We start from the raw sequence: 20,840 nt of genomic DNA on the forward strand, positions 1-20,840 counted from the left end.
CTTCACGCTGAATCGTTGGCAGGGGTAAAGCTTATTAAATCTTTGAACATAGCGCTCCATCAGAAATACTTTGTTCATGATCAAAAGAGATCAGAGGATTAACTTCATGAATTCACATAGCATACCTTACAGGAAAGATTTAAAAGGGGAATTGATTGTGCTACCTGATGTTGTTCCTGTGGTTTCTTTGGATACAAAGGTGAATGTTCTTTGACGTTCTGCTAGAGTCATCCACTGGGTGGGTTTTATCAATTAGCTCGGATAGGTCATCAGTGCTCCGTCTCCGGAAAATAATCAGCACTGTTTTTTTCCTGTGCTGTCTTTTTAAACATATAAGATCACGAGTTTACAGATTTCTCCAAATAACAACTATACATTTTAACCCATCTGTTAGCATTCCTTCAATCCAATAGTTTTACTCTGGGTTAAAAGCAGCGCAATATACAGAGAGATGAAATTCAAATATTTCAACGTTCTGTTGGATTACCTGTGTAGGGAAAACCGGCTCAGGGACGCCAAATATGTAATCATAGTGGCTCTCTGAAGGCACCAGTTCTGTAGGGTTTGGGCATTTACTGTGACAATTATTAATTGTAGCAGTAAATCACAAAGTTGATTCTTTTGATGGCTTTAGAATCCAACCATGCGACATAACTCAAACAACGCACACACACAGGTACTAATACACGAGGATACATTTATTAATACATAGAATATGCATATAAAATTAACAGATCTTATCGAGAGGGTTATCAGAATACAAAAGATATATATTCATTCAGTTAAGAAGTGTTACACATATCAAGAGGACATACGTTCAGTATATCATTCATTAAGACCGTTTCATAAATGAACTTGGTTATAACTTCTACATTAGATACTCAAAACAAGTACATAACTCTTAGGAATTAAATTGATATCAACTGGTTGGGATAACAATTGAATTCTCGGGCTGTAATGCATTGAAGTTGAATACTCATCCAATCTCTGGGGATTCAGATCTCCTGCAGGCACAAAGAATCAGCTGCAGGCTTGTTGCTGTCCAATCCGCGCTCTCTGGCTCCGTGCCAGGCTGTGCTGTGCGGCTTGCGACGGTGCGCTGCTGATGCTCACTGACCGGCTAGTTAGTGTTGGCTTTAACTAGCACAGTTTGTGCACAGGAGAAAAGATGACTGTGGGTCCCAGCAAGTCAGGAAGAGGACCGGTTCGTTCCTGATGAAGCGCTTGTTCTGAATAGTGATTCAGCTGTCCACAGTTCCGACCTGTTCACGAGGCCTGCTGCTGTTGCTAACCTCGGGTGGATCCTCTGGTTACTCTCTGGCAACCTCCGCTCTAGACTCTTAGAACAAAGGAAAGTTCTGGCACTCGGACACACTGGCCATTCCGTGGCTGTCCGGGCTGAGTCTCAGGATGGTCAGGAGGCGCGCTTCAAGAATGTCCTGCCCTTGGGAGCCTTCTGCTCCTGGGCCGTCCTGCCCTGGAATTCTCCTTTGAATTCCCTTTAGAACAGTCCACAGAATCCTCTCCAGAATCTCACCGAATCTTACTGAATCTCCGTGTTGCCTGTTTTTACCTGGAGGAACTTCAGCTCGTTGATTGGCTGAAAGTTCCATGGGCATCCGAGTCCCACGTGGGTTACTCGGCCCTACCAGTCCCTGATTGGTTGATCAAGGTGAGATATGACTCACTTACTCCTGACACCTAGGAATGCAGTCCAGATGTCCATCTGGCACTCCCTAGACAGATAGGCGCCATTGGATGACCATTGATCATGATAGCCAGGCTTAGCTAAGTGCATCCCCCTTTGGGAGCTGTCCTAGGAAACCTTATCAAAAGAAAACATCCTAAATCAGCCTGCATGAATGGTTTCTCTGTGGCTGCACCACAGAGATGAACAGAGAAATGGGGCCTAATTTGTGAAAGCTCAGAAACACTTAATTCTGCCTTATTAATAAGCCTCGCTGCTACACCTGTATGGAGATATCGCTCAGAATTCCTAATATGATTTTGAGTTCAGTTTTGCTTTACTACTTTCAGAGTCTTTTATTGACCTTGCTGAAGCAGAGAAGTGACATAATCACAAATGCAACCTACCTGTGCTGCTGTTTCTGGTTAGTAATGATTATTGCGAGGAAAAAAAAACAGCTCCTTGCATTAAGAGCAAGAGCAACCAACGCACTCTCTTGTTGAGTTGGGTTTTTTCCGTGGTGCTCTTCCTCAGATGCAAAGTTATTTGGCGAGCAAGGACCTCTGAGAAGGAGCCTGAATCCATCAAGAACTCAGAAATTCTAATATCGCACTGCCGTCTTGTGTACAGAGATCTGCTTCTTCCTTTTTGAGTGTTTTGGTGTTTAAGAGCACGCTTCCTACCTCGAATGTTAGTTTCAGGAGATGTGTTACCAGATCACAGATCATCTTGAAAAGATTTGGGGATGCACTGGCTCAGTTATTTGAAGGAACCTATACCACCAACGCACTTCTGCTTGTGTTTACACAATTAAATTCAGTCACACACGAAGTGCTATAGTCTTGGTTTTAAATGTACCTCCAAAGCATTTCGTTCTGTTAACTACTAAAATGATTTGAACTAATTTTACGTCATATTCAGGAAATCCAGAGAAGGTCATCAGACTTTTAGTGGCTGTTGAAGAAAACACCTGTTGAATCTCACCAGGGATTTCTTGAGAGATCATTCAGCGAGCGAGTCCTCCCTCTGGACTCCAAACATTTTGGGTTAAACTGTTATTCACATACTCTAACGAAGAGAAACGTTAGTGTCTTCCGGTGTGTGAGCCCATTTCTCAAAAAAAATTATATAAATTGAATTGTTCTACTTTTTAGGCTTGCATAGTCTTATTAATATTTCAGTTAAATCTTTTTTTTCTGTAGTAACATCAGTTGATATTAATATTAGTCCTGATTTATAATTTTTTGTCATGGTTGATCTTAAATAATTTTGTAATTAGTTTCAGTTTTGAAAAATCATGCAGAGAAGCTACCAAAACTGGTAATGTTCATATAATGTGTAATGCAATAGCAGCATTTTGGGTTGAAAACAAAAAGTATATCTTGGTATGAATCCTAACACTTCATAGGCAGCGTTCTAGGACTTCTCGCTTCAGATAAAGTTGTCAATACATCATAGATTTCTACTCAATCAATATCAGCAGTGTTATCGCTACCGAACGCTAAATATAGATCCTGGCAATACTTCGTGAGATCTTCGTAAGAAAATCCAAAATACTACGGAATTAATCAAATTTATATGTTTCTTTGGATCGAGAAGATGATCATTATGAGACTCAAAATATGCCTGTCTTTTCTTTTTTCGAGGACAAATGGATTATTGAGGTGTAAAGATGGGTTCAAAACCAAAATCACCTGCTATCGCTGCTGTTTCTTCAAATCCTTCAACTGATCATCGATATTGAGGAATAATATATAGTTTCTTCAAATCCTTCAACTGATCATTGACATAGAGAAATAATATTATACAATTGTGGTTTTCTGTTAATTGCCAATTTGACTGTAATTACATCTTCGTTTACAGATGTCTTGCATGTATCACAAGGTATAATAGTCGTCGTGCGTCCTCAGTTAAAATGTACGACAAAAGTACAACATTTATGGTTACATCCATATTAAAATGAAGGTAAATATACCAAGATATTAAAATACAATTGTACAGTCCTAACTTAATAATGCTTGTGAAGTTTTCCAACAAATCCGAACTGTAATTTTGAAATATTATAGCTGAGAATGAAAAGAGAGTACAAAGATCAAATTCAATGAGTGAAAATGCACCAGTAGTTCTCTAAACTGAGTTTCTTCCCTGAAATGACTTGTTTGCGAAGCACCAAGCAGCCTTGAACGGATCGCGGAAATCAAATATACAGTACAGATGGATTCAGAGTGTGCTTTCCAACTTTTGTGCAACGTTTTCCTTTGATAGGGTGGAGTTGTCTTCACAGTCTGGGTTAAATAAAAAGGAGTGACGTCAGTGTTAAACAGCTTTCCTTCTTGGAGAACAACGGTTGTGTTCCATATTTCTAATTATTTTGGTTTCAAGATCGCAATTTAGTGTGAAACATAAAAGCCAGCTGGATAAGCTTTATTAATTTCCCTCATGGGATCAGTAAAGTATCTACAGCAGTGGTTCTCAAACTTTTTGGACCAAGTACCACCCCTAATCCAACCAAAGCATCCAAGTACCACCTACAAGTCATCATCTCATAGGAACCCCAGAAATTCTCAATGACCAACATGAGTGTACGTGCACATACTCACACATACATATAATAAATATTATAATAATAAACTTTATTTGATATAGTGCCTTTAAAGGTGGCTTCTCAAAGTATTTTACAGAAAAAAAACATTAACAACAACTAATAAAAAAGCACCATTTCAGTGAGAGGGGTGAGCCTATTTAGTTGAGCAAAGGAGATGTAAATTAATTTTTCGAGCCTTGATACAATTCACAACAGAGTCTAACAGATATTAAATCATCAGGCATTTTCTTGACAGCAAAGGTCTCGCGGTGGATGTTGTAATGCGTACATTAATTTCTGGAGCAACCTCTCTAATTCGTGCAACTGCACCGTTATGTCGGCTTGTCATTGCTCTAGCACCGTCTGTACAAACTCAGACGCATTTTATCAAGTCGAGGCCATTCTCTTCGATAAATTCATTCAGAAGCTGAAATATGTGCTCTCCTGTAGTTCCTGTTGGTAGCGGTTTACAGAACAGAATGTCTTCATGGGACATACCCTCAAACTCGTATCTAACATAAACGAGTTTTTTATTTATTTATTAGTTTTTCAACTAATAGCCCGTGCAGGGATCAAACCCTAGCTGTTGGTACAGTACGAGTTGCGTAAGGCTCTGTAATGCGCAGATGAGAAACTAACCTCTGCTTCTTCATTAGAGTGTAACGCTTACGGCCGACAGGTACTGTGTAAGAGCCGGCGTACCAGAGCAGGTGACGTCACCGCCCTTCCCTATGATAGCAGGACTACAGCTACTGGGCTGTAGAGAGATCTCTCTTTAGCTCACGGTGCTGGGTCGCTGCAGACAGACGCGGAAGTCCCGGGTTCGAGCCACCTATACTTTGGGCCGACCTGATGCGGCAAGGGCGCCCGCCTGAGCCCCCGTTGCGTTACATTGGTGGCAGAAGCGGGGTGGGATAGCCCTTCGCCGGGGACGGCGATTTAAGCGGGGGAGAGTGTAACGCTTACGGCCGACAGGTACTGTGTAAGAGCCGGCGTACCAGAGCAGGTGACGTCACCGCCCTTCCCTATAATAGCAGGACTACAGCTACTGGGCTGTAGAGAGATCTCTCTTTAGCTCACGGTGCTGGGTCGCTGCAGAGAGACGCGGAAGTCCCGGGTTCGAGCCACCTATACTTTGGGCCGACCAGATGCGGCAAGGGCGCCCGCCTGAGCCCCCGTTGCGTTACATTGGTGTCAGAAGCGGGGTGGGATAGCCCTTCGCCGGGGACGGCGATTTAAGCGGGGGAGAGTGTAACGCTTACGGCCGACAGGTACTGTGTAAGAGCCGGCGTACCAGAGCAGGTGACGTCACCGCCCTTCCCTATGATAGCAGGACTACAGCTACTGGGCTGTAGAGAGATCTCTCTTTAGCTCACGGTGCTGGGTCGCTGCAGAGAGACGCGGAAGTCCCGGGTTCGAGCCACCTATACTTTGGGCCGACCTGATGCGGCAAGGGCGCCCGCCTGAGCCCCCGTTGCGTTACAATATACACAGTGAGCTATATATGCGAGCTTACTGCCTCCTACGGGCTCTGTATTTGATTGCGGTACAAGACTGGCCGTGGAGATAAAGTGAGACGGGTGTGTACATTAAAAGGCTCATAGCGTCCCTGGGAGTGCTCAAACCACCACCCTTTTGGTTAACAACCGAGCCACAAAGACTCATGTACAGCTTAACACTTCTCGGTCTCAGTGAAAGTGATACACTCCGTAAAATTTCAGGAGATTAATTTGTTTTTAAAGGAAAATCACCTACAGTGGCCGAGATCTACTGGAGTTTTTTCATTCTAAACTGCGATTTCTGAAGGGTACCCTGTGAAAATATGAGTTTTGACGAGAAGGGATGGACATATAAGGTCAAAAGGCTTGGGGAATTGAACTTTAAGGTGAAGACTGCGGGTTCAGTAGCAGCAGAACTTGATCAGTATCAGTTGACTCCGATATACTTTGAAAATGAACTTGGAGATTTAGAGTCAGACGTGCTACCGTTGCACCATGGAGTACTTAATTAAAAAAAATAGAAAAACAGTCAGTATTCCCGGATCTGATATTGAGAACAACACCTGCACAAGAGCTGCGCAGGAAGAATAAAATGTGGTCTGGGATGAAGAGACTCTCTTCGGAAGAGCGGCACTCTTCACAGGAATTTTTTTTTGTGAAGTTGATTTGTCTCCTTCAAAGGCGCTGATAGCCGTGGCGCAAAGGAAGCATGTCTGACTCCAGATCAGAAGGCTACATGTTCAAATCACGTCGAGGTCTGCGTTTAGTTTTTCAGGTTCTGCTCGTCCTAAACACGGAATTCACACCATGTAGTTGAGTTCTATCTGTACACCACATAGATAATCTAAACAAAATAGAGCCCTACTGGACATACAGTTAGGATCTCACACAGCGAATACCCTTGAACACAAGAGAGAAGGCACAGTTCACATCTGCGAAACATCACATCCATCTTTAGAGACAGCTACATCAGAGAATGGAATCCCGGTAGTTTCAAATAACTTCTTTTAATACAGGGTCAAGCAAACCTGAAAGTTAGGGAGTTTCCGGACACTTTTGTTTTATTAAAAAGTGTCTGAAGCCTGAAAATGTAATTTGAAAAAAAAACGCTATTGGACATTAGCAGGTACTTTTTGTAACGATTTGCTATTTCATGCTGGAAAACAAAGGAAACAGACCCAACGTTTGCTTTCAGGTGCGGTTCATCACATAATATACATCTATTACTGAGGAGCTTGAATATAATGTAACGCTTACGGCCGACAGGTACTGTGTAAGAGCCGGCTTACCAGAGCAGGTGACGTCACCCCCCTTCCCTGTGATAGCAGGACTACAGCTACTGGGCTGTAGAGAGATCTCTCTTTAGCTCACGGGGCTGGGTCGCTGCAGAGAGACGCGGAAGTCCCGGGTTCGAGCCCCGGACGGTGTGGGGCCGACCTGATGCGGCAAGGGCGCCCGCCTGAGCCCCCGTTGCGTTACATTGGTGTCAGAAGTGGGATGGGATAGCCCTTCGCCGGGGACGGCAATTTAAGCGGGGGAGAGTGTAACGCTTACGGCCGACAGGTACTGTGTAAGAGTCGGCGTACCAGAGCAGGTGACGTCACCGCCCTTCCCTGTGATAGCAGGACTACAGCTACTGGGCTGTAGAGAGATCTCTCTTTAGCTCACGGGGCTGGGTCGCTGCAGAGAGACGCGGAAGTCCCGGGTTCGAGCCCCGGACGGTGTGGGGCCGACCTGATGCGGCAAGGGCGCCCGCCTGAGCCCCCGTTGCGTTACATTGGTGTCAGAAGCGGGGTGGGATAGCCCTTCGCCGGGGACGGCGATTTAAGCGGGGGAGAGTGTAACGCTTACGGCCGACAGGTACTGTGTAAGAGCCGGCGTACCAGAGCAGGTGACGTCACCGCCCTTCCCTGTGATAGCAGGACTACAGCTACTGGGCTGTAGAGAGATCTCTCTTTAGCTCACGGGGCTGGGTCGCTGCAGAGTGACGCGGAAGTCCCGGGTTCGAGCCCCGGACGGTGTGGGGCCGACCTGATGCGGCAAGGGCGCCCGCCTGAGCCCCCGTTGCGTTACAATAATTTACACGAGCCAGGTAGAAGTCGAACCTACAATCTTATGATCCAAAATCAGATGCGTTATTTATTAAACTGCTGGTATTTCACATAACCGGAATTCCCCCATAGTGTGCTCAGCGTCGCAACTAGTAATATACCGCCCCGTCTAAAATTTCAAAGTGAGACACATGTGTTTTCTGATTTTTTATGAGTTTTAAAATATTATCTCTTTAAATCAGACAAAGGTTTATGTTTCGCACTGAAATTCCGATTGATTGAGAATTCAAAGAAAGACTGTTTTCTTCCACAACACCATATAATTATCACATCCACCAGACTCTCCAACTTCTCCAGACCTTGCTGGGTGAGCATTTACTCCGATAAATTAGGTCACGTATCATGTTAACTCACCTCTTCTCAACACAACATTTCCTGGTGCACGTTTTCTCTATGAAAAAAAGACATTTTTCCCTTGTACGATTTCTCGTTTTTTATCAAAGCGTACAGAAATAAAAAAGAAGAAGAAATAGTGTCGCAAATGAACTCTGTCGCCCTTGGGAGATGTCAAACGCATTGGACACGAAAAATGCCAGATAAAAGCCAGTTCTCTTCGTTTCTCAGTGTCGGGGCTGCTACTGTATGTAAAAGAGGCAATTTGCTCTGAGAGCAGGTTCAGCGCTTTCTGAACGCAGATGTCTCACAGCGGTGTGTCCAAGTGGCTGTAAAAGGTGATGGAAATCCTGTCACCGTAGCTTAGTTGGTTAAAGTGCCTCTTTATTAAACAAAAGAACCGCGGTTCAACTCCCAGCCGTGGGCTTGATTTCGTTAAATGCATGTGTTCATTTCCTTTCTGGAAAACTTGTTTTTGATTAAATTCACACAGCTTGCGAAACATGAAATTCAGTTCTTGTTTATCAGTGCAAAAGAAATATTACCGGCTGGCAAAATAAACGGTAAGATATTTTTTTTTTATTCAAGAAAAGATTCTACCAGTCAGTCTCTGTGGCGCAATTGGTTCGGCTGATAACTGAAAGCTTGGTGGTTCAAGCCAACCCAGGGACGGGTTTCTTTTGCGATGTAAACATTGTTTTCGCATAGGTCGATTTGATTTCTCAGCTAAACCATAGCCATTTTAATATTTGTAAGAAATGCGACTGTTCAGCACGTGTCAAAAATGTCCAATAATGCCCAACATCGCAACTCCCCAGAAAACCATGTTCACCCAAGAAAAATGATCGTCGAATCGTCATTTATACTCCCGTCACATCCTCTGCTAAAATATTTTAAAATTACAATGCAGATTTGTTTGAGAACTTGACAAGCATTGTTTTGTTAGCACTGTGCAGTTGGATTTTGATATTTTGACATATTTACCTTAATTTTAAACTGTAAATACTGTACAATCTATTGTAATTGTGTTGTAATATTAAAATATGTTAGCAGAGGATGCAAAGGGGTGAAAGGGAAAGGTCAGAGGGTACAGTAACAACAAGGTTAGGATTGGTGGAGGTGGTAGGGGTGTTGATGGTTTTTCTCCTTAGAGGATGATTGAGTTTTTTATCCTTCTCTGAAGTGAGAAACTGGAAGAGTTGGGAGTTGAGAGATCTGATGAGGTTAGTTATAAAAGGAAGTTGATGTGGAGCTGTTAGCCGTAAGAATTCCTTAATGTCTTTGATGTTGTCATCAAAGATAAACTGCAGTAAGCAAAGATAAAAAGAAAATTATCTGTGCATACTGCCCTGTCTTTCTAACACCTGAAGAAGGCTCCACGGCCAACACATTGTGTTTCCTTTCTTCTCTTTTCAGCATGGAATAGTCCTTTACTTGTTCCTTTGCAGCCTACGCATGCTGACGCAGCTACTCACCTGATATTTAACATTCCTATAATCACAAATATGAATGTCCACTGTGGGTATTTTTTCCATGATTATTTATTCTGTCATTGAAGCATATTTTATGTCATACCGAAGTGTCATAATCACTGAAAACATATATTTTTTTCATTTAGAAAGTAAGAAAATGATAAATCACTATGAATTGCATTTAGCCTGTTCTGATCTAGATTTTCTATATACTTTAACATGCCATGTTCACAATGTCACAACTCAGAAATGCAACAGTGAAGTGTTGTAATTACCAATGTACATACAGATGCAGCCATTCAAAGTGCGCGGTACAGACACGTACCGGAGGTAATTGGCTACGGCGTCGCGCATTTTGATGCAAGATGATGGTTCTGTTTCCATATTGCGGATTTTGGTTACATAATATTATTTTCTAATTTCACGTTGTGAATATATGATTTGGGCAAACAGAGCCGCAAAGAAGTACATTATGGGTTGTTGTTTTTTTTTGCAGTTTTATCTAGAACAAGCGATGCTTAAACCTTTGTCTGATTCTTGTGAAACTATCCACAAGACAGTTACCTAGGAGTTGACTTCAGTGATGTCACTGATAGGATGTTTCTAAAAATCCATCCTCTGTAAAACGTCTTCTCTAGTTGTCCTGCATATGTATTCGCTAATGAAGCTGTGTGTTCTGAGCCTGGTTCTCTACATTTCTGTATTCTTCTAGAGTTATTTCTCCAATGTTTAGGAGGATATCGCCATAATAAGGGCATGCTTGTCATAGGCTAAAAGAATAGCTTATAACAGGAAATGCAAAGTCTGTTTTTTTTAAAAAAGCTCCTTTAAAGCCTGTGCCCCAGAAGGTCCATTTATATATTTATCTAATTATCTATTCGCTTAAAACGCTATATAAAATAAAGTTCATTTAAAGATGAATGATAAGTGTTGAAGTTTAAATAATTTTCGTAGTAGGGCTTGGACAGATTCCAAGTGCATTTTTGCAATTTACGTTGCATTGTCCAATGTGCTGCTGTAATACAGTTTAAAATACAGTAAGTCTAAACTGTATCAGCTTTATTCATGGGTTGCAATTTAGAAAAAGTCAAAAACCGCACTCAAAATGCAATTTAGAGCTTTCTGGCAAGAGGAGACACCCAAATTAATAATGTAACATGCCACTGTTTGTGCATGAACAAAGTTATACTGCAATTTTCCTTAGATACGCGATTAAAAAAAATTAATTTTTTGAATCCCCAGCGGAACACATTCCATAAGAATAAGCGCTTTTATACAGTATATCGCCTTTAAACACATATATTTAAACACGCGTTTACGATTTAAATCAAAACGCGATTCAAATCAATATAAATGTTTATTTTGTAACGCATAGGTGACTATTCATTGTTATTAAAAAGACTTAAATTCGATCATGTTGTGATATTTAGAAATATAAATTTGTTTGGTGCGAGTGAGGTTTTATTTAATCTCTGACCAAGGGAAACGTTTCATTTTTTCAAAGAAATGTTTGTTAAAAAATAAAGTCATAGTTACATGGGATTCGATCACAGACCATGTGACATAGGAGTCAGGAACCTAACGCACAGCACCACCGGCGCAGTCACATGCTGAGGGCTGAAAAAGCACTACAGAAACATTATCGACAATGTACAGATTTGATAAAGCTATAAAATAATGTAATTAGGCACAGAACAAGTTTACAGCACAGTACAATAATAAATGCTGACCATGACTTTAGAAGCATAAATTACCTTACACTCAATTTAAACACAAGCTGTCTTTAGCCCTCTAAGCTGGTTCATACAGAAATGTAGAGAACCAGGCTCAGAACACACAGCTTCATTAGCGAATACATATGCAGGACAACTGGAGAAGACGTTTTACAGTGGATGGATTTTTAGAAACATCCCATCAGTGACATCACTGAAGCCAACTCCTAGGTAACTGTCTTGTGGATAGTTTCACAAGAATCAGACAAAGGTTTAAGCATCGCTTGTTCTAGATAAAACTGCAAAAAAAAACAACAACACATAATGTACTTCTTTGCGGCTCTGTTTGCCCAAATCATATATTCACAACGTGAAATTAGAAAATAATATTATGTAACCAAAATCCGCAATATGGAAACAGAACCAATGTAATTGTTGACAGATGATGTACTCATAACATTTTTACAAGACGAACTACAACATTTAAAAAATGACTTGTATGTACTTGATATCTCTAATCAATCCACGGCGATATAGTTAAAGCAGAGTCCCCGCACTGCATTAAAACGAAACGAAAACTAAAACGCCCTGGGCATACCGTTTCGCACTTATTATCAGTTGCTCAAAAGTAATTTGACCGTATGAAATGCATAATATAAACCTAGAAACATATACGTGAGCAGTATTTACGTAGTATCGGTGTCAAGACATACCTCTCAAATACTGTAAATCAAGTTAAAAATATCTCAAGACCGATTCTGGTCATAATGAAACCATGTTTCGTGTATGTTTTCTTTAAAGTACCGAGACCAGCCATATACTGTATGTTTATGTTCCAAAATTAATATCGTTTATGGCCTTCACACGCGTTGCAGTATGCTCCTATTCTTTTTATGCTCAGCTACTAAGATTTCCCTTCAGTGGTAAAATTCCATATAAATATTCAATAATTAAACGGGCACAGTTAAGACATTAAATATACATATACATACTGTATACAGTACAGTTTGCATACGGTAATATGTTTATGTTCCTAAATCAATCTCTTTTATGAGCATGTGAAAGGTATGGTGAATCGATTCTCAAAAATTACTGTACTTTGCATGATTGGAAACAAATGCGTGATTGCGAAATGCTGTGGTGTTACTTTTACAAAGACGGTCAATGAAAAAAAGAATGTTGACCAGGGCAATACTTTGAGTTTCAATGAGGTCATTCATTATTACTACTATTAGTAATATCTTCGTTAAAGACTTTGATGGCGACAGCTCAAACATGAGAGGTTGAGCTTTATTAGCTCCACCTTGCGGAAATTCCAGATACTATTATTTTGCTTGCGGTATTATAGGAGAATTTACGGTAACTAGCGGTATTTACCGGTAACTCGCGGTATTTACCAGTTACTCGCAGTAGACTGCGTACAGCGTACCGGAAAATAATGCAGTATTGCCCGCGCATTTTGAATGGCTGCATCTGTATATCCCAATGTCTGCGACAACGCATTGTGATTTTGTATAAACGCAAATGGTTTATCATTTAAAAGCCAACATCATTCTTTTTATAACTGACGCTAATATGCTACCACACATGTGAGCTGCTGTGTGAAAGAAAATTCATATGTGCGTAGGAAGGCAGAATAAAATCCAGAACTCTATTGGTGATATTGATAAACAGGGCTCATGTTCACAATAAAACTTTATTGTATAAAACATTAAAATTCGTAAATATTTGTTTTAATCATGCAAAGTGTCTGTTAAACCATTCATGAAGGATTCTTAGACAAAAAAGCACACCATTATATGAGAAAATATATTTAGTATATGTGCATTTAACTTACTTTTTAACAATTTTAGAATCAAGGTCAATGAAAATTGTTTCCCTGTTTTTTTGTCATAAATACACAAGCTTGTTATGTCTTGTGTCAGAAATAAACTGCATGAAATTTGCTAAAGCAACAAGACGTAAGTGCGACAAAGAAGACAAACATTTGCGTTTATAGTGCAATGTTATCTCGAGCCTTTAAAATTACTTTAAATGCAATTTGTTTTTCTCTGTAGCTCTAAGGCTTTGTCATTTAGGTGTGCTGTTTTTTTTTTACATGTTGTAAAAAAGTCGCTAAATCATACGAAACATAAAAACTCCAATTGTAAACAATTGACCATTCATATTCCTGAATTTTAAACCTATGCAGTATTTATACCTTGTCTTTGTATTTGTGCATATTACAAAGCTCCTTTTCAAAAGCTGTCAGTATAGATTAGTGCTTAGGTTTCCTGTTTTTTTACCCAGGTGGTCCAGATAAGACTCTTGGTATAGGAGCGCATCTGTGTTGCCTTCTGGATTTCAAATGAGCAGCTCAGTGCAGAAAAGAACCCTGTAGATCAGCATGTACATTTGCATGGACAGTAGATTTTTCAGAAAGTGTAATTGGATTATAGCACGTGCCCCTGACGATGTTGTTGATACGTCATATGTGCTCTTTTTTGTATTATATGTATTTTTATTGTTCAAATAAAAAAATATAAAAAAAAACTTTCAGGATGCTTGCTGCTGTAAAAATAAAATGACATCAAGGGCGCTGTACGTAGAGGTCTGAAACGTGCTCCACAGAAGAACTTTATCTAGAGGTGTTAAAGAAAATTGATTTATTTTCCTGACTGCAATGTATGGTGAAGCATAAAATCTAGCTGCATAAATCTCTATTACGTGTCATTTATGAAGGCATTTCAAATAGCAGCCAGTGAAGGATTAACGCTTTTGGAGCATGTATTATATTCTAAATACTCTTATTTAAATAAACTTAAATTCGCATACTGTAATTTAGACAGCGCTAACCAGTCTGACCTCATACAACATTCTGTGCCCGCTGAGTAGATCTTAAAGCAGCTGCAGACAGAGTAGCAGTAACGGCAACACAGTGCTTGCAGTTCAGCTTTTCTTATTTCTTCTGCAGAACCACTGGTATCAAATTTATATACTGATCCGCATAAGAAGCGCTACCGGTTTCAGATAGTTTTTATTGAGCGCTGCTCTTAACTTTACATTTGCTCAGGCTTGTTTTCCCCATGAAAAAAGACATTTCCCTAATTACATTTAACTTTTTTTCCCTTATCATCAAGTAGAAATAAATAAAACATATCATTCCATTTAAGAGCCACATGCAGGATGGCTGGTGGTCCAAGGCGTTGTGTTCAGGTTGTAGGTTCAAATCCCACTACTGACAAAGAAGTTAGAGTAGAAACGTTAACACCCCTAAGTAGAAAACATCTCACATTTCATGTGTTTAATGTTGAGTGTCTTAGTGGTTGCCTCGGTGGTTGATGGCTCTTCTCTCTCGCAGGGTGATGGCAAACTTCTTGAGAGAGGGAGTCTCCTACGTAAGGCTGCTCTTCGTCAAGAGCGGAGACAACAGGAACAGACTTCAAACCGACATTAATTACTGAGAGCGGGCGAAAATGTCTTTGGAAAAGAGGAAATGACTGCTGACCGTAAACAGAGCTCACGCTCAGCTCCGGACAAGCGCTCCTCGTTAGTATAGTGCTGAGTACCCCTGCTTGTTGCGTGGGAGACCAGGGTACGTTTCTGTGACAGGGCGCTGGTTTAATTTTTTTAATTGTTGAATCATATTTAAATATTAAACAACTGAGCAGCATATTTCTGTAGACAAGAATGGCCGAGTGGTTAAGGCGTTGGACTTAAGATCCAATGGACAAATGTCCACGTGGGTTCAATCCCCACTCCTGGTAGTGTTGTAAAAAGTCCTAAGCGACAGAACACTTTGATTTACACTTTATTTAAATATGAATTTACTAAATTTCAGTTCAGTTCTCTTCACTCCCACTCCCTGGCATAACTGAGCTCTCACTATCGCATACTGAAGGCTTTACATGCATTAGCTGTGATACAGCTCCCAATAAAGACGGAATCAAACAGTTTGTTCTGTTTGTCATGGTGATCCTCTTCTCGATCCAAATGAAATGTTTAATATGATGCCTCGAGAAAAAAAAAGGAGTGAATTTCCGCCTGTAATGACTGATGCCCCATCAAACATTTGTAACATCCCTGGAAGTTTATACAGTAGAATCCTGGTTTGTGGTTTAAATTCAAGGTAAACAAGACTAAGGAAACGAGTTGGAAACTTGATGTCAAACTGGAATTTAATCACCCCGAATATTTCACTACATTGGGCAATATGTGCCAGAGAGGAGCGCTTTAGATCCCTTCGGTAGCTCAGTTGGTAGCGCAGCGGACTATATTAAAAACAGTTAGGAATCCTTAAATCACTGTTTCGACTCTAGCTGGAAGGAAGGTGCTTTTTGTGAACTTTAATCAAAGAGTTAAAATAGCGAATCTTTTTCACTCAGACGTTGATCAAAAGCTCAATAAACGATGAAGCAGAGGCTCTTGTTCCAAATTCAACTAAAATCTGATTGTCTTGTTTTGGCCAAGATCTGATCTTTGAATTAAGGGACTACTCTGTCTGATTTGTAATTCAAAAGTAGATACAAATGTCACTGTTTTCAAAGGATGTTTTATTGTTAAATACGGCGTACTGTGCACGATATGTTGCAGAAACACAACCTGATATTTTCATAATTATTATTTTAATCATTTGACAAGTATGAGGTCCCGAATCCAAATCTTCAGTTCTGATTTTTTTTTAAAGTGATATCTTCTCTTCCTCTCGTGGAAATCACAAGATGTGAGCAAATGTTTTTTGTTATTTTTTTTTCACGTTGCGATCCAAAGAGCCTCAGAGTCTGACAGTAACCAAACAAGAATGGATTCTGCTGGAAGCCGGACTGAGCTCATTCTCACTCCCTGTGCTGAAAACAGAATTATCTCTTCCCTGAACATCGTCTACAGCTGCTAGATATTGCTCTGCGTCCTACTGCTCCAGCAATTCCTTTGACCAAAGACAGATCACTTGTGCGCTTTTAAACTTCTTGTAGCTACAGGCTCTTTGATGGCTCATGCTGATTGTCCTGTGGATCCAAAAAAAAATGTTAAAGCTGATACATTTTCGATTGTAATTTGCATCTAGCTACAACGTCCCTGAAAAATATATTTTATTAGTTGCGTGCAATCAGAATCTTTTACTTTACGGATGGTAGTGGAAATAGTTTTAAAAATGTTTTCTAAAGAAGATTGTACTGCTAGGACCTGCCTTTAGCGCTCAGTAGCGAATACGCTGTTGATATAGATGGAGAAGAAATGTAAGATGAATTGATGATCTAAGCTAAAATAGCCCTAACACGCCTACTGTAACAGTGTTTGTATTCATAGCAAGTAATATTCTTTTTCAAACCTGACCGTTGCTTTTGCATTAAGTGTTATGTAACCATTAGTGGTTTCGGTAGCTTCTGAAGAGCGCACTTTTCCAAACTGAAGCCTATAAGAACATTATTCAAGATGCACCATGGCCCAGAACCGTGCATCGGGACAAGGATTAACATCAGTTGAAAGAACTCCCAAATAAAAGATTTGACCGAAAAATTCAAAGAGTAGGCAAGTATTAAAAAAACACCATAACTTCTTGACTTCCAAACTCTTTCCTGGTTCAGGCCATGTGAAATGACATAATCAGTGGAGTCATGCCGAGGTTGTGAGTTTAAGCCTCACCTGGAGCAGCCTGGTTTTCTGTCTTGACAGGTAAACAGTGTTTTGTGTTATTTGCTAAATGGAGAGAGGATTCTGTGTTAATTGTGCTCCTCCTGGAAGAGGTCAAGATGAGATGTTCACGAGGCTGGTGGTAAATATCCTATCCAGGAATATTTTTTGTTCTTTATCGGGGAATATCGAATATCGGGGCTGTATAGAGGGGCTGTAGGGGGTCAGATCTATAGATGTAATAAACACATCAGTGGAGACGGTGTGTCTGCTCTCTGTGAGAGAGCCGGGCGGAAAGAATAATCTGTGGTCTGGGAAGAAGAGACCCTCATTGGAAGAGCGGCGCTCCTCACGGGAGAGAATGAAAAAAAACTTTTTCAGGGACGCTGATTTTTCTCTTTGGGGGAATTAAAAGCGCTTGTGACAAGTGACCTCGTGGCGCAACGGTAGCGTGTCTGACTCTAGATCAGAAAATTGTGAGTGCAAGTCACGTTGAGGTCATCTGATGTGTTTGCAGGTGCTGCTGGTGCTGAACCTGGAAATTACACCATGTAGTTGGGTTTTATCTGTACACCACTTAGGTAATCTGAATGAAATAACAGACCAGTACAGAACACGCAATAAGGAGCTTATGCAGCAAATAATCTTGAACACGACCAGAGAAAAGGCACACTGCCCATCCACGAAACATCATGTCCGACGTTAGAGACAGTAACATCAGAGAATGGAAGTTTCAGATCTCGTTTTTGTTACAGGTTCAAGCAAACCTGAAAGTGTCTGAAGCGTGTAATTATAATTCGCCCTGTTTTAATTCATGTTTACTTAAATGACTAACGCTATTGGACATTAGTTGGTGTTTTTTTTTGTTGTAATGATTTGCTATTTCATGCAGGAAAGAAAGGAACCCAGACCCAACGTTTGCTTTCAGGTGCGGTTCATTTACATACCGGACATCTATTTCTGAGGAGCCTGATTTAAATCACACAACCCCGGTAGAAGTCGAATCGATAATCTTGTAAACCGAAATCAGACACGTTATCCATTAAACCACTAGCCCGTCACGTAAATGAATTGCACCATGGTGAGTTCAGAGCCGCTACTAGTAATACCCCACCCCCATCTTAAATTTCTAAGTGAGAAACGTGTTTTCTACATTTTTGTCAGTTTTAAAACTAGGAGTATACGGCACTCTGCACAGTGTACGAAGTAAATTATTTTCGCAGTAATTAATTTATTTACACGTGTATAATAAATATAGTAATAAATATAATAAATTAATTAATTACTGCGTAAATAATTTACTTCGTACACTATGCAGAGTGCCGTATACTCCTAGTTGCGGCACACACGATATATACAGTAAAAAGCCTCAGGCACTGTGTTAGATGTGTTTTCGACGTTATATATGCGTTTATTAATGTCGTCGATTTTACGGTTGCAATTCGACGTTGATTATACGTTGCGGCGACGTATATATACTATAGCCATATTTTCGCCGTGAATATACGTATATTCGACGAATCACTGCCCACTGGGAATAGGTTTATTCCATGCTGAAAAGAGAAGAGAGAAAACATAACGTGTCAGCTGTGAAACCTTCTTCAGGTTTGTTTTCTCTCTTCTCTTTTCAGCATGGAATAAACCTACAGTATTACTTGTTCCTTTGCAGATACGAATGCTGACGTAGCTACCCACCTGAATATATTAAACGCTTCATCTATATGATTAACATAATGTTCTCCTGAATAACTACTCGAAAGAAGCTGCAGCTCAGGTGTTAGAGAGATTTGAAATCGGATCGGTGGATTTAGAGTCCAGACTGCGAACCGACAGCTGACACAGGTTTTTTATAGAACCGTTTTGATTTTCTCTACTTTGTCCCCGTGACGTCATTGTCCTGCTCGCAGCCGAGCCCGACACACGGTACCGTCTGGTTTCTGTCGCTGGGCGGGTCTGTGTTGGTTCTAATGTCCCAGTATTATGACGGGGGCACTAAACTGTAAACAGGTGCTGTTCTTCGGCTGAGACATAAAACCGAGGTCCTGACTCTGTGGTCATTAAAAATCCCAGGTCGTCTCTTGAAAGAGTAGGGGTGTAACCCTGGCATTCTGGCCAAATTTCCCATTGACCCTTACCAGTCATGGCCTCCTAATAATCCCCATCTCTGAACTGGCTTCATCACTCTGCTCTCCTCCCCACTGATAGCTGATGAGTGGTGAGCGTTCTGGCGCACTATGGCTGCAGTTGCATCATCCAGGTGGGGCTGCACATTGGTGGTGGTGGAGGGGAGTCCCCATTACCTGTAAAGGGCTTTGAGTGGAGTGTCCAGAAAAGCACAATATAAGTTTAAACAATAATAATTATAATTATTATTATGTAAAATGCAATAAAAATATCATGTTTGAATAATGTAAAAACTGATAAAGCTAATGCTTTTTTCAGGGCTATATCTACTTTTTTTAAAAAAGAGAAGTCTGTCGTGATTGTGAAATTTGGAGAACATGCACCAGCGGGTGCCTTCACATCTCCAGCTTCAGTCTCGCCTGTAGCTGCAAGAAGGTTAAAAGCGCACAAGTGATCTGTCTTTGGTCAAAGGAATTGCTGGAGCAGTAGAACACAGAACAATATCTAGCAGCTGTAGACGATGTTCGGAGAAGAGATAATTCTGTTTTCAGCACAGGGAGTGAGAATGAGCTCAGTCCGGCTCCCAGCAGAATGCATCCTGGTTTGGTTACTGTTAGACTGTGCATCTGAATCGCAATGTGTATTTGGATCGCAATGTGAAAAAATAAAACAATTGTTCACATCGTGTGACTTCCATGAGAGGAAGGGAACATATCATTTTTAAAAATATCAGGACTGAAGATTTGGATCCGGGACCTCATACTTATCAAATTATTAAAATAATAGTTATTAAAATATCAGATCACAGTCACAACAAGGCCTTTACACGCAGTCTGGGGTATTTTTCCCTTTTAGATTTTTGCCACTTTATATCGAACCTGTTATACTCCCAAAAGTGCACAGTAGATTGTACTTAATAAAAATGTACAATTCACCGCTGGTATAAACAGATGTGTGCCGTGTCTGCCTTTGTAAGCATTTGTTTAAAAAATAAGGTCACAATACGATAAAAACACAGAAAGCACAAACTTAATAATACAACGATACAAAATCAATACCAAATCATAAAGCCAATTAAGTAGCTATCCTTTGAAAACAGAGAACACCTTTATATCTACAAAAAACTTGACATTTGTATGTATTTTTGAATTACAAAGCAGACAGAGTAGTCCCTTAATTGAAAGATCAGATCTTGGCCAAAACAAGACAATCAGACGTGGGCTGAATTCAGAACAGGAGCCTCTGCTTCGTCATTTATTGAGCTTTTGATCAACATCTGAATGAAACAGATTCGCTATTTTAACTATTTGATTAAAGTACCTTCCTTCGAGCCGGAGTCAAACCAGAAACCTAAGGATTCCCAGCTGTTTCCATTACAGTCCTCCACTCTACCAGCTGAGCTATCGAAGGGATGTTAGGTGCTGCTCTCTGTCACATACTGCCCAATGTTGTGCAATGTTCCGGATGATTTAAATCACAGATCGACATCGTTTCCAACTCGTTTCTTTAGTCTTTTTTACATTGAATTTAACCCACGAACCAGGATTCTACTGTATAAACTTCCGGGGATATTACAAAATGTTTGATGAGGCATCAATCATTCCAGGCGGAAATTGACTCATTTTTTTTTTCTCGGGGGATCATATTAAACATTTCATTTGAATCGAGAAGAGGATCACCATGAGGAACAAAACTAAGTTTCATTATG

The 20,840-nt window shown here is 40.5% G+C and overlaps 1 protein-coding gene and 1 non-coding gene across 2 annotated transcripts in view; one reads left to right on the forward strand and one right to left on the reverse strand.

Moving 5' to 3' along the window:
* Nucleotides 1-20,840, reverse strand: part of LOC148827801 (scavenger receptor cysteine-rich type 1 protein M130-like) — a 446,693-nt gene that overhangs the window by 35,838 nt on the left and 390,015 nt on the right. The window lies entirely within an intron of this gene.
* On the forward strand, nucleotides 15,062-15,144 carry trnal-uaa (transfer RNA leucine (anticodon UAA)). Its single transcript has one exon. It is a non-coding gene; the product is annotated as a tRNA-Leu (tRNA).

The sequence above is a fragment of the Atractosteus spatula genome, chromosome 10 (assembly GCF_055471065.1).
Source record: "Atractosteus spatula isolate fAtrSpa1 chromosome 10, fAtrSpa1.hap1, whole genome shotgun sequence".
Lineage (NCBI taxonomy): Eukaryota > Metazoa > Chordata > Actinopteri > Semionotiformes > Lepisosteidae > Atractosteus > Atractosteus spatula.